Source organism: Plectrocnemia conspersa, unplaced genomic scaffold, assembly GCF_051122295.1.
Source record: "Plectrocnemia conspersa isolate PC_06_02 unplaced genomic scaffold, ASM5112229v1 ptg000006l, whole genome shotgun sequence".
Lineage (NCBI taxonomy): Eukaryota > Metazoa > Arthropoda > Insecta > Trichoptera > Polycentropodidae > Plectrocnemia > Plectrocnemia conspersa.
The window spans coordinates 2,006,987-2,017,103 of record NW_028277170.1 but is presented as its reverse complement, the minus strand read 5'-3'; the positions used below and the strand labels follow the sequence as shown (position 1 = coordinate 2,017,103).

Here is a 10,117-nt window from a genome sequence, read left to right as displayed (position 1 = left end):
TATAATTAAAGTTTTTAAATTAAAAAAATATTCACAAAAATGGGTGTTGAAACGAAAATAGTTTAACAGTACATCTTATTAACTTAAAAAAATACGCGCTTAGTAAAAGCTACTAAAATAAAATTAGATACACAATCAAAATCCTTCTTGTAAATATATAGGGATAGCAATAATACCAGAATTTTAGTAATACCGATAGAAAAAATAGCCAATACTGGTATTACCTGTATTATCATTATTCTTTTATTTTTTAATAATTAGTAATAAAAAGACAAAAAAAAATAATGTAATAATTCAGTCAATTTTATGCTGTAATATATTGTTAAATGTTGATACATGCTTGCAAATTTTGCAAAAAAAATTGACATTTTCTTTGAAGATATTGAATATAGATGTACTATTGTCATCTTCATATTTTTTGGGAAATGTAATAAACAAGCAGGCTATATTTCGATTTAAGTTGCCGAGACGTTAATGCATATTTTGTGTTTCAATGAATAAGAAGCTTTTAAATAATTTTCATTTTCATTCATTTACTATATTTTCTGAAAAAATATTTTTGAATAAGATATTTGTTTCAAATCTTAATTTTGAGCTGCGTCAAAAAACTACAATCTGTCCCTTTGAATAATATTTTTTATTGTGAAAGCTTTTGAAGGCAATGTTCTACTCCTTTTATGTATTGTATATATAAAAAGGACTAAAGGAACTTATACATGAATTACATCAGTACATACATATCAAACAACCGTAGTTTAGTTCAGATATTTATTTGAGGTGGGTTTTTACTTTTTTATATATATATATTCTTTCTATGATTTTTTCACATTCTGCTTATTCTCTAGTCTAGTGGATTAACAGCTAATGTCTACTCTGTAAAAGTTAAGGACTTAATAAATTCAATTTTATTCAGGAAACTTTTTTGCTTTAAATGTACAGATGCAGCACGCAATATAATAATCTCACATCAGGGAATAACAATTTAAAATGTGCAAATTTTAATTAATAAATAATATCACTTAATTGTTAAAAAATAATAATTTTATTTTTATAATATTATAATTACATTTGTTGTGTTACAAATGCTGAAATTTTCAATAATAAAGAGTAGGAGTTGAAAATAACTCAAATACGATACCTATGGTATTCTATAACAAATAATATAACTCACATATTGACAACACCATTTGAGAAACCGAGGTTAATTAATTTTCAAAGAAGAAGTTCATGATTGACTTAGTCAAATGCTTTGTAAAAGTCAATATAAACCATGTTGATCTGGATTTTAGTATCGATAAGCTTAGTCGAAGTCTTAGAGAAGTATAAGAAGCTAGTGACGATTGAACTATTATGGATATACCTGTGTAGAATTATATTAATTAGTCAGAGAAACTGATGATGCGTATTCAGATAAACGAATGGGTTTCTCGGTGCTTTTCATAATGTGTAAAAGACATATTTCTTTTTAAGTATTGATATTATCAAATTCTTACAAAACATTAAAACACAAGACAGCAAAAAACTAATTAGGAGTCACTATTCCAACTGTGAATATCTTTAATTTTATTCTAGATCTCAAACTGAGATTTTAATTATCTAAAAAATATCTTATCGATCTTAGCAAAATGATAATATAAAAAAATAGTTTACACCTTATAAAAAGCTACATTGATATCAATTTTTTTTGCAATATTTCACAGAGTATTTGAGTAAATCAAATTAATTTTAAACTCCCCTATTTCTTTATGTTCATAGAACAATTCTACAGATATTGTACGTTTATAAATTGTAAACATTGTTTTATGTATTGTATAAGTTTGCTAAAATATTTATATATTATATGAAACTTCACAACTGTACTAAAAATACACAAAAATATAAATATGTTTATTTTACACTTTAAATGAACTGTAGAACTTAAAATTGATATGCTCAATCAGTCCGGATGTAATCTACGTTTGGTCAAAAACACACGTTCTTAGAATATAAAAATAATTATTTTTAAAGAACAATGAACTGCTAATTTAATCCATTTGATAATATACAAAAATATTTGGTGTTTTTAAACTTTATTAATACATTTTTCTCAGATAATATTTCAATATTATAATCGAAATAAACATTAATATGCCTAATGTGTTATGATAGTAAAAAATAGTATATTATATAAAAACCCACATCAAAAAAAATCTGTAAAGAGAAATAATTCCATAACATATTTTTTATCAGAATTTCTCTAAATTATTTTACATCATCGGCATATTTATGTCAATGAAAAACGCGAAGAGCAGATGGCTCAGAATGATCCTTTGAGGCACTTTTGAAGGGGTGAAATATTCTTTCGACAATATTTCGCCTCTATAGGTTACGAACTGCCAACTATAGCTCAAAAATCTTAAGAAAAGATTATTTAAGCAACAAAGGCTCAAACATTTTATTAATAATAAGCCATGACAGATTTTTTTTATTATGTGCTTAAAATAATTTTACAAATAAAGAATATGGTACGTTTAAAGTTTTATGTATTGTATTTATATATCAGTTAAAATAATTATGTAATAGACTTTGTCGAAGGTTTTTTTATAAATAATATTCCGTCATACTTTTGATAAAAGTGATTGAAACGTAACTTTGGATAATAATTTCGAATAATATGGCAGGAGCTGACAGGTCTATAGTTCATCGCGTTTTTCAACTGTGAGATTAGGAAATTCTAAGAAAACCTAATAATAATTTTATAATAATCACTAATTTCATTCTGCAAGACACAATATAAATTCAAAACGGGATTTGAACTCAGTTCTTTCAGGTAAAACTCACCGGTCTATCGTGCTTATATATTTCAACGTTTTTAACTGTATATTTCTAATTTATATTTAAATAACTGGCTCAATCTCGAATGAAATTTGAAAAAATCTTAGAATGAAACAATTTCTATACTTAAGCAACACAGGATTTTTTCTCTCAATATACCCGAGTGACTAGTGCCGCTCCAAAATTCATGGTACTTTATTTTATTTCAAGATGCAAGACAATTAGAAAAATATTTGTGAATAGAATGTATGACCAAAATACGCAGAATTTGTACGTTGATCGAAACAAATGTCGAAAAGGCCCATCATTTATTATCGTTTAACGCTTACCTGAAAAACAGGTGTGCGTCGCAAATTTTTGTGAAGTTTGTATTACGTTTTTGTATTTATTGTCTCAAGTCGCTAATATTTCATTTGAATCAATTCAATGATTAGATTGCAAATTATTTATTTATAGTTATTAAATTTATATGCAAATCCGCACCAAAAAAATGCTAATACATATCCGGTCTTAATATATATAAAATTCGTTCCAATCATTATAAGCTATTGACTATATAAACTGATTCATAAATTTTGCTGAATTATCTTAATTTTAGTGTTATGAAAAAGCAGAAATGACCTCCCTAATCAAATTAGTCCCCCAATTAAGCGCACCCGAATAGCACGTCAATCTACTGTATTTGAATATTCGAATAGTTCGAATATAATTGCAAAGAATAAAGGAGTAAGAAACTAGTAGATGCAAAAATGATCGTCGGCAGTATTCCTGCATCGTATATCAAGAAAACGACTTTAAAAATGAGTAATTTTAATGTCGTAAATTTAACAATAAGATCAAGCGTTTCTGAATACTTAAGAAACTAACCATAAATACATTGAATTGACTGTTTATTTCCATGATCTAAAATTAATTAATAAATTATATGTTTTAAACAGAGACTTGAAATTAAACTAAATTTGTGATGAACTCAGATTAAGAATTTATAGTAAATTTTATTTAGTATGATCAAAGTCACATAAAGAGTAAAATATATGCAGTATTTATTGTTATTTTTTCACTGGACAGAATAGTTTATAATATTTCAGAAAACAGTAACTGCATTTCAGTATATATGCAACTTCACTTTCAGTTGACATAGACGTGTTAACTACGAACTTGCAAATGGAATGTATATATTTGAAATCAAACTTGCATCTCAACTAATTATTTATAAGTTGTACCTGCATAAAAAACATTTCTAGTAGCTAAGTTTTGATTCACCGGTATCAAAAAACTTGGATCAGTCTTAATTTAAAATGTTATGTTAAAAAGTAAACATTACTGTATCAATATCAATAGATAATTAATTATGTTACATAAATATAAATTTAAAATTTTACTTACGTTTAGCGTAAAAAAACTCGAGAGCGGTTGAAAATGTTTGAAGAGCATTCATGTCTATATTTATTGATAATGAATGTTATTGTCACTTCTGTTTATAACCCGATAATAATAATTGGTAATTTATATTCTATTATCGACGTTTTTAATGCGTTTATTACAGAAAACTTTTCCATGTATTCATGCAACGTTAACTACGTTACGAACAACGTTAACCAACTGAACGAAAGAATTGCCGGAAAGTTAATATGCGAAAATTTTATTAGTGTATCGTGAAAATATAATTTAATTTGTTGGCTATGGAAAAAATGGTTGATATACGCATATAGTATAAATAGCAAACAAGACGTTATTGGCCACCATATTTTTTTCTATATTTAAAAATATCATGTTACAGAAAACAAAAACGTTTTGCCGGACAATAAAATCATTCAATACATAATTAAAATTAAATAAATAATAAATTGGTAAAGTTTGGCAATCGTTACTTTGATAGGAAGCTCACTATCAAATTATTATTTTTTTGTTAATTTATGCCAAACAGATATGCCGTATTTAATATATATATATATATATATGTAACACTCGACTTTTTGATAATAGAGTGGAATGTACTCAAACTAGTATAAAACGATTAAATATGTTTAATCATAATCATACAAATAATGTAAGCGATACTTTAATTGAAAATCCACAGATGTTTAAACAATAATTGAGATTGAAAGTACATTTTTATCTGTCAATATTTGATAATAAAAAAAATGTCATCGATGTTTGCTGACAACATTTTATTTATATATTATTAAAAAATACTTGAACAACGATGAATTGTATCATAATTTATTTTGCGCCAAGTTTCAAACCAAAAGTAGCAGAGTTACAAACCAAATTTAGAAGCAACTAGCATTTATAGCTACTAATTACAAATAGTTATAAGTTATTATAATTTTTTTTAAATAAGACCAAAAGATGCACGATTTTTATCAAAGACCTTCATGAGAAGTTTTATTTATTTTGTTATGTTATCATTTTATCACTTGACACAATTACATTTGAAATAATAATTTAATTGACTTTCGAATGATAAAAAATACTAGATTCAGCTACAGTTATCATTTGTTTTTCGTTATATATATGGCATGATACTTTTTTAATTATACTATGAAATTGCATATTTTTTTTAAATATAATAAAATGACATTAGTTACCTATCCTACTAAAAAAAATGTGATTAATTTTTAATTACAAATATTATTTTATGTACTCCTGTATTTTTACTGGTACAATTTACTAGTGGTATAATCAATGACTAATACTTGAAAGACCATGGTTCGAATCCCATATAAGCCCTTATGTGTCTAGGATATTGGAATTAGTGGTTATTATATAATTTTAATTTTGACAGATCATAGCATATTTTTTTTTATATTTTCCTAATTTCACTATTTTATATATATTATGTGATAAAAATCTGATAGAGAAAATCAAAAAATATAATAAATAAAACTAAAATAAATCGATTTTGCTTTTGCCTTCTTATATTTGTCTATACATGTTTTGAAACATAAAATTAAAATAAAAACACATAGAACAAGGCGTTATCATATTACATCAGATAAACGTAAGAAAACAAATATTCAAAATATTTCTCGTTCATTTCTTCGCAAAACTTCAAAAGACCACAAACTTAGCTTTTGTGTTCATAAAAAATATTTTTATGCTTAAGAAGCGATTAGATCATTTTTTGACAACCGTATCTCAAAAATAACAAACTAATGCTGCCCTATGTACTTACACTTACCGGTGTACCCCTTTCGACGAACAACCGATCACGCGTTGAGCAATGTAATTGTAACTTTTACTTTCATCAATAACTTAGGAATGCCGTTCCAGCAGAAATGGATATTTTTTATGCAAAAGATTATGGAAAACAATGTTTCCGGGCCTCATAACAAAAATGGCATTTTATATTTTTTTACCATCGTAGTATAATTTCTTAATAAATAATAATAGGTATGAGCTAACCTATTCTATGCTACAAATAAATATAAAAATTAGCCACCATTGTGACTTATTTTCTGAAATCTTATTTTATGCAAAATATTTTAATTGTGCACCGAAAATTATTAAAAGTATCTACTTATAATATTTATTTGTTTTATTTGCTGCTCAGTGTTGCCATATAGTGAGTTTTTTTTTCAGTCCAGGTCAAAAGCAATAAAATTGTGCCATTGCGGTGAAAACGCTCGATTAACAAGCGTTTATACTAAGACTTTTGATAACACTATTACGAGTGAGAATCGAATAAAGCACATCTAAACCGAATTTTGACCAATAGGAGAGCGCAAAAAACAATTATCCCTTCTCAGAAGGCAAAAATTCACGTCAAAAGCAATAAAATCGTGTCGGCGCCGCCGCAGTGGGAACGCTCGTTACCGAGCGTTCCCACTGCGGCGGCTCCGACACGATTTTATTGCTTTTGACGTGAATTTTTGCCTTCTGAGAAGTGATAATTGTTTTTGCGCTCTCCTATTGATCAAAATTCGGTTTGAAAATACTTTTATCAGCCATATTATATTAGAAGTTCATAGTTATATCGGTAAGAATTGCTATCATATTTTCAAAACATAGTGTAATATCAAAATGCAGACTATAGAGTAACATGTGAGATGCGATGTCTGTCTGTACTTATTCGCCCGCTTATTTTTCCGTGAGAGTAAATATACATATAGAAAAGTTGAAATCATATAATTTTTACTAGCACCTGCCAGATAATTTATATTTTCACTGGTAAAAGTATATATCTACCGATTAAAATGTATTCCGATATGATTTTAATGAAATGATATATTTTAAAAATACCAACTTATTTTTACATTGATATTAAAACTTGCATTGATAGTAAATATAATTTACTGAAATATTCTAATTATATTATATAATACAAACGTTGAAACATTTCGAAAGAAATTCGCCTGCGGCGCTATTTACTTATGATATAAATTTTCAAAAATACCTAAAGTTCCGAAAAATTATTTTAAAATGGCTTAGAAAATGAATTTAATTGTATGCTCATTTACCAAACCATTTACCGATTTACCGAAAAATCATTGCCTATCGTGCTATTTATTCTAAATGTGTTAAAAATGACACTTTATGCTTAGAAATAAGTTCTAAATGTTTTTTTCTTGCAAACAGTTTTAGTTGCTTTAATGTACTTTTAGTAATAATATATTATTAATGAAAAAAAATTATAAAATTGAGAAAAAAGACGACTTTTTTTGATTGAACTATTAAACATGTATATTATAATATTAGTGATCCTTTGATCATCAACTTTGTATAAAGGAGTTAATATGAGTTGTAATAAATAATTACTGTTGTGTTATATAAAAGTTAAAATACTGACAATGAATATTGATTCATTCATATTTTAAAAGCATAAATTCTCGATTTTTTGGATATGCAATACATATATTATTATATATGTATTAAGGAATAATATAAATATTATTAAATTTAAATTAAATGTTATTTAAGAACTGATTCATGTCTTATAGACTATCTTCACTGTTACTATAAACAATCTTATATATAATTGTTCTAAGCCGCTTCCGCTTCCGGACGCGCATAACTTTAAACGAAACATTCTCCGTTCAATTATCTACTCTGTAAATCGTATCACTTTGTATTAACAGTGTGTAACAATACACGTAAACAAAGGAAATATATTTAATTATAATAATAAATAACAATAAAAATTAAAATTGAATTTGTTCCGATTGATTTTCGAGCCGCCGGTAATGCGTTCTGTTGTTTCGACCAATCAAAAATAAGCATTCAAATATTCAAATAGCGTCGACCAATGAAAAATAAGCATTCAAATTCAAATAGATAGTACCGTGACAACACTTTTAAATAATTATTATTTAATAATAAAATTTTGCTACGCGACAATAATTTTCATTAATTCGTCATTTGACTGAATAAAAATGAAATATATACATAATGTGTTGAGGATTAGAAAAATACATTGATTAAACTAGATAAACAATCATAAATAAATCTTCGTAATGAAATTTTCAAATTTTGAATTCCCGGCGACGGGCTCCGAGGCCTAAAAGTGAGTTTTTGCTTTTATAAATAATCGGATTGCAAATTAACTAGGTGTGTTATAACTATGAAAATTAAATATATACATAATGTGTTGAGGATAAGAAGAATACATTGATTAAATTAGATAAACAATCATAAAACAATCTTTGTAATGAAATCTTCAAATTTTGAAATCCCGTCGCCGGGCTCCGAGGCCGAAAAGTGAGTTTTACTTTTATATTACATAAACATTATCATTGCTTTCCGATTTAATACATATATACGTTAGATTTTAAGAATTTTAAATTAACCAGTTATGTTTTAAACATGAATGTGTAATATATCCTTAGTATGTGAGGATTGAAAGTTAACGTCGATCAAATCGGCGCTGTCGGACAGCTTATAAATGTGTAGTTTCTTGGATGTTATCTAATAAACGACATTTTACAATGATTATAAATATGTGATTGCATACCTGGAATAATCGATAGCCAAAATATCTAAGAGTGGGTTATTTTTAATTCCGATGTGGCAAAATATGTACAATTTTTGTTCTGTGCCATCATTCCTCTTTCTGAATAGCCAAATTTAAGATATTCAGTTACATCAAACTTATGTAGTATGTTCTTTATAAAAAGATAATACTTGCTGACAGTGACTTCAACACGAGAAGATTAACTCTTTGTTTATATATACCAATTCTACGTTGTAGCCATATAGGTCATCAAATTGTTCCATCATTGCTTCTGAAAAATAATTAAAAAACAATAAGACTCCTATCAAGAGTAAACATTGAACACATTATTACTACTAATATAATCCATAAATTAAATTTAAACGACAACCAAAGAACACAATTGATGGATGTACTGTAGAGGATTAAACACGTAGATTGGCATCTTTTCATCTTCTACAAAATTGTCACAATATGTCATATATTTTTTATTATTACTAGCATTGTAATATGTTTAATTAACTTCGGTATGTATACCTTTAATTGCCAAATCACCGCTGTTTGTCTTTTAATATTAGATCCTGGAAAGTCAATAGTAATTTTGTTAGAATAACCGTGTTATATTATTCATTTATAACTAAACACTTACTGGCACACCCGCAATTTATAGTTTTGTCTATAATTTCAAATGCTGCATCACTTGAATCATCTTCAATTGTCACTTTGTAACAAAAATCCCGCGATTATAACATATTTCTTGCCAGATCTGACAGAAGAACTGTCAAAGCAAATTTGGGAAGTCCCGCGCTTGAGAACGAACTAAATTGATTTTAACGAGCGAAATTGATTTTAACGAGCGAAATTTATTTTAACGATTTAAATTGTATAAAATTTATTAAAATATGTATAAAAATCATCATATACAAAAAAAAATGTTTTTTAAATATTTTTTTAGTTTATAGATTTAAAATATAATATAAATAATGTGGATATGTATTAGCTTCTCCATACAGAAAAAATATGTACCTAAATTTTGGCGAACGTTGGCAATTTAAAGTTTTAGTTTTTAGAGAATTTTTAAAACTTTGCTTTAAAAAATATTTTAAGCAAAAAGGGGCAAAGTTTCAAAATAAGGACTATTCATTACCAACCAACTACTAAGCGCACAGTATTGCAAAAATCCCTCTTACTGACGCCTTTGAAAGTAAACTACACAAAAATGTATAACACTAATTTAAATATTTTTTAAATTAAAAGTTTCAGAATAAAATTTCAAGATTTATTCAAAATATTTTTTTCAACATTAAAAATATTTTTTATTTTATTATGGATTTTAAATATTAATCATTTATTATAGATTTTAAATATCAT

General features: G+C 26.3%; 1 long non-coding RNA gene across 2 annotated transcripts; it reads right to left on the bottom strand.

The window, feature by feature from the left end:
* Nucleotides 1–8,245: 8,245 nt before the first annotated feature.
* LOC148234029 (uncharacterized) lies at nucleotides 8,246–9,658 on the bottom strand. Of its 2 annotated transcripts, none has more exons than XR_015809993.1 (3): nucleotides 9,284–9,658; nucleotides 9,138–9,202; nucleotides 8,246–9,038 (listed from the first exon to the last, which is right to left on the bottom strand). It is a non-coding gene; the product is annotated as an uncharacterized LOC148234029 (long non-coding RNA). The 2 variants fall into 2 exon arrangements; XR_015809992.1 differs by having other exon boundaries at nucleotides 8,247–9,202; nucleotides 9,284–9,327; nucleotides 9,396–9,658.
* Nucleotides 9,659–10,117: the final 459 nt, after the last annotated feature.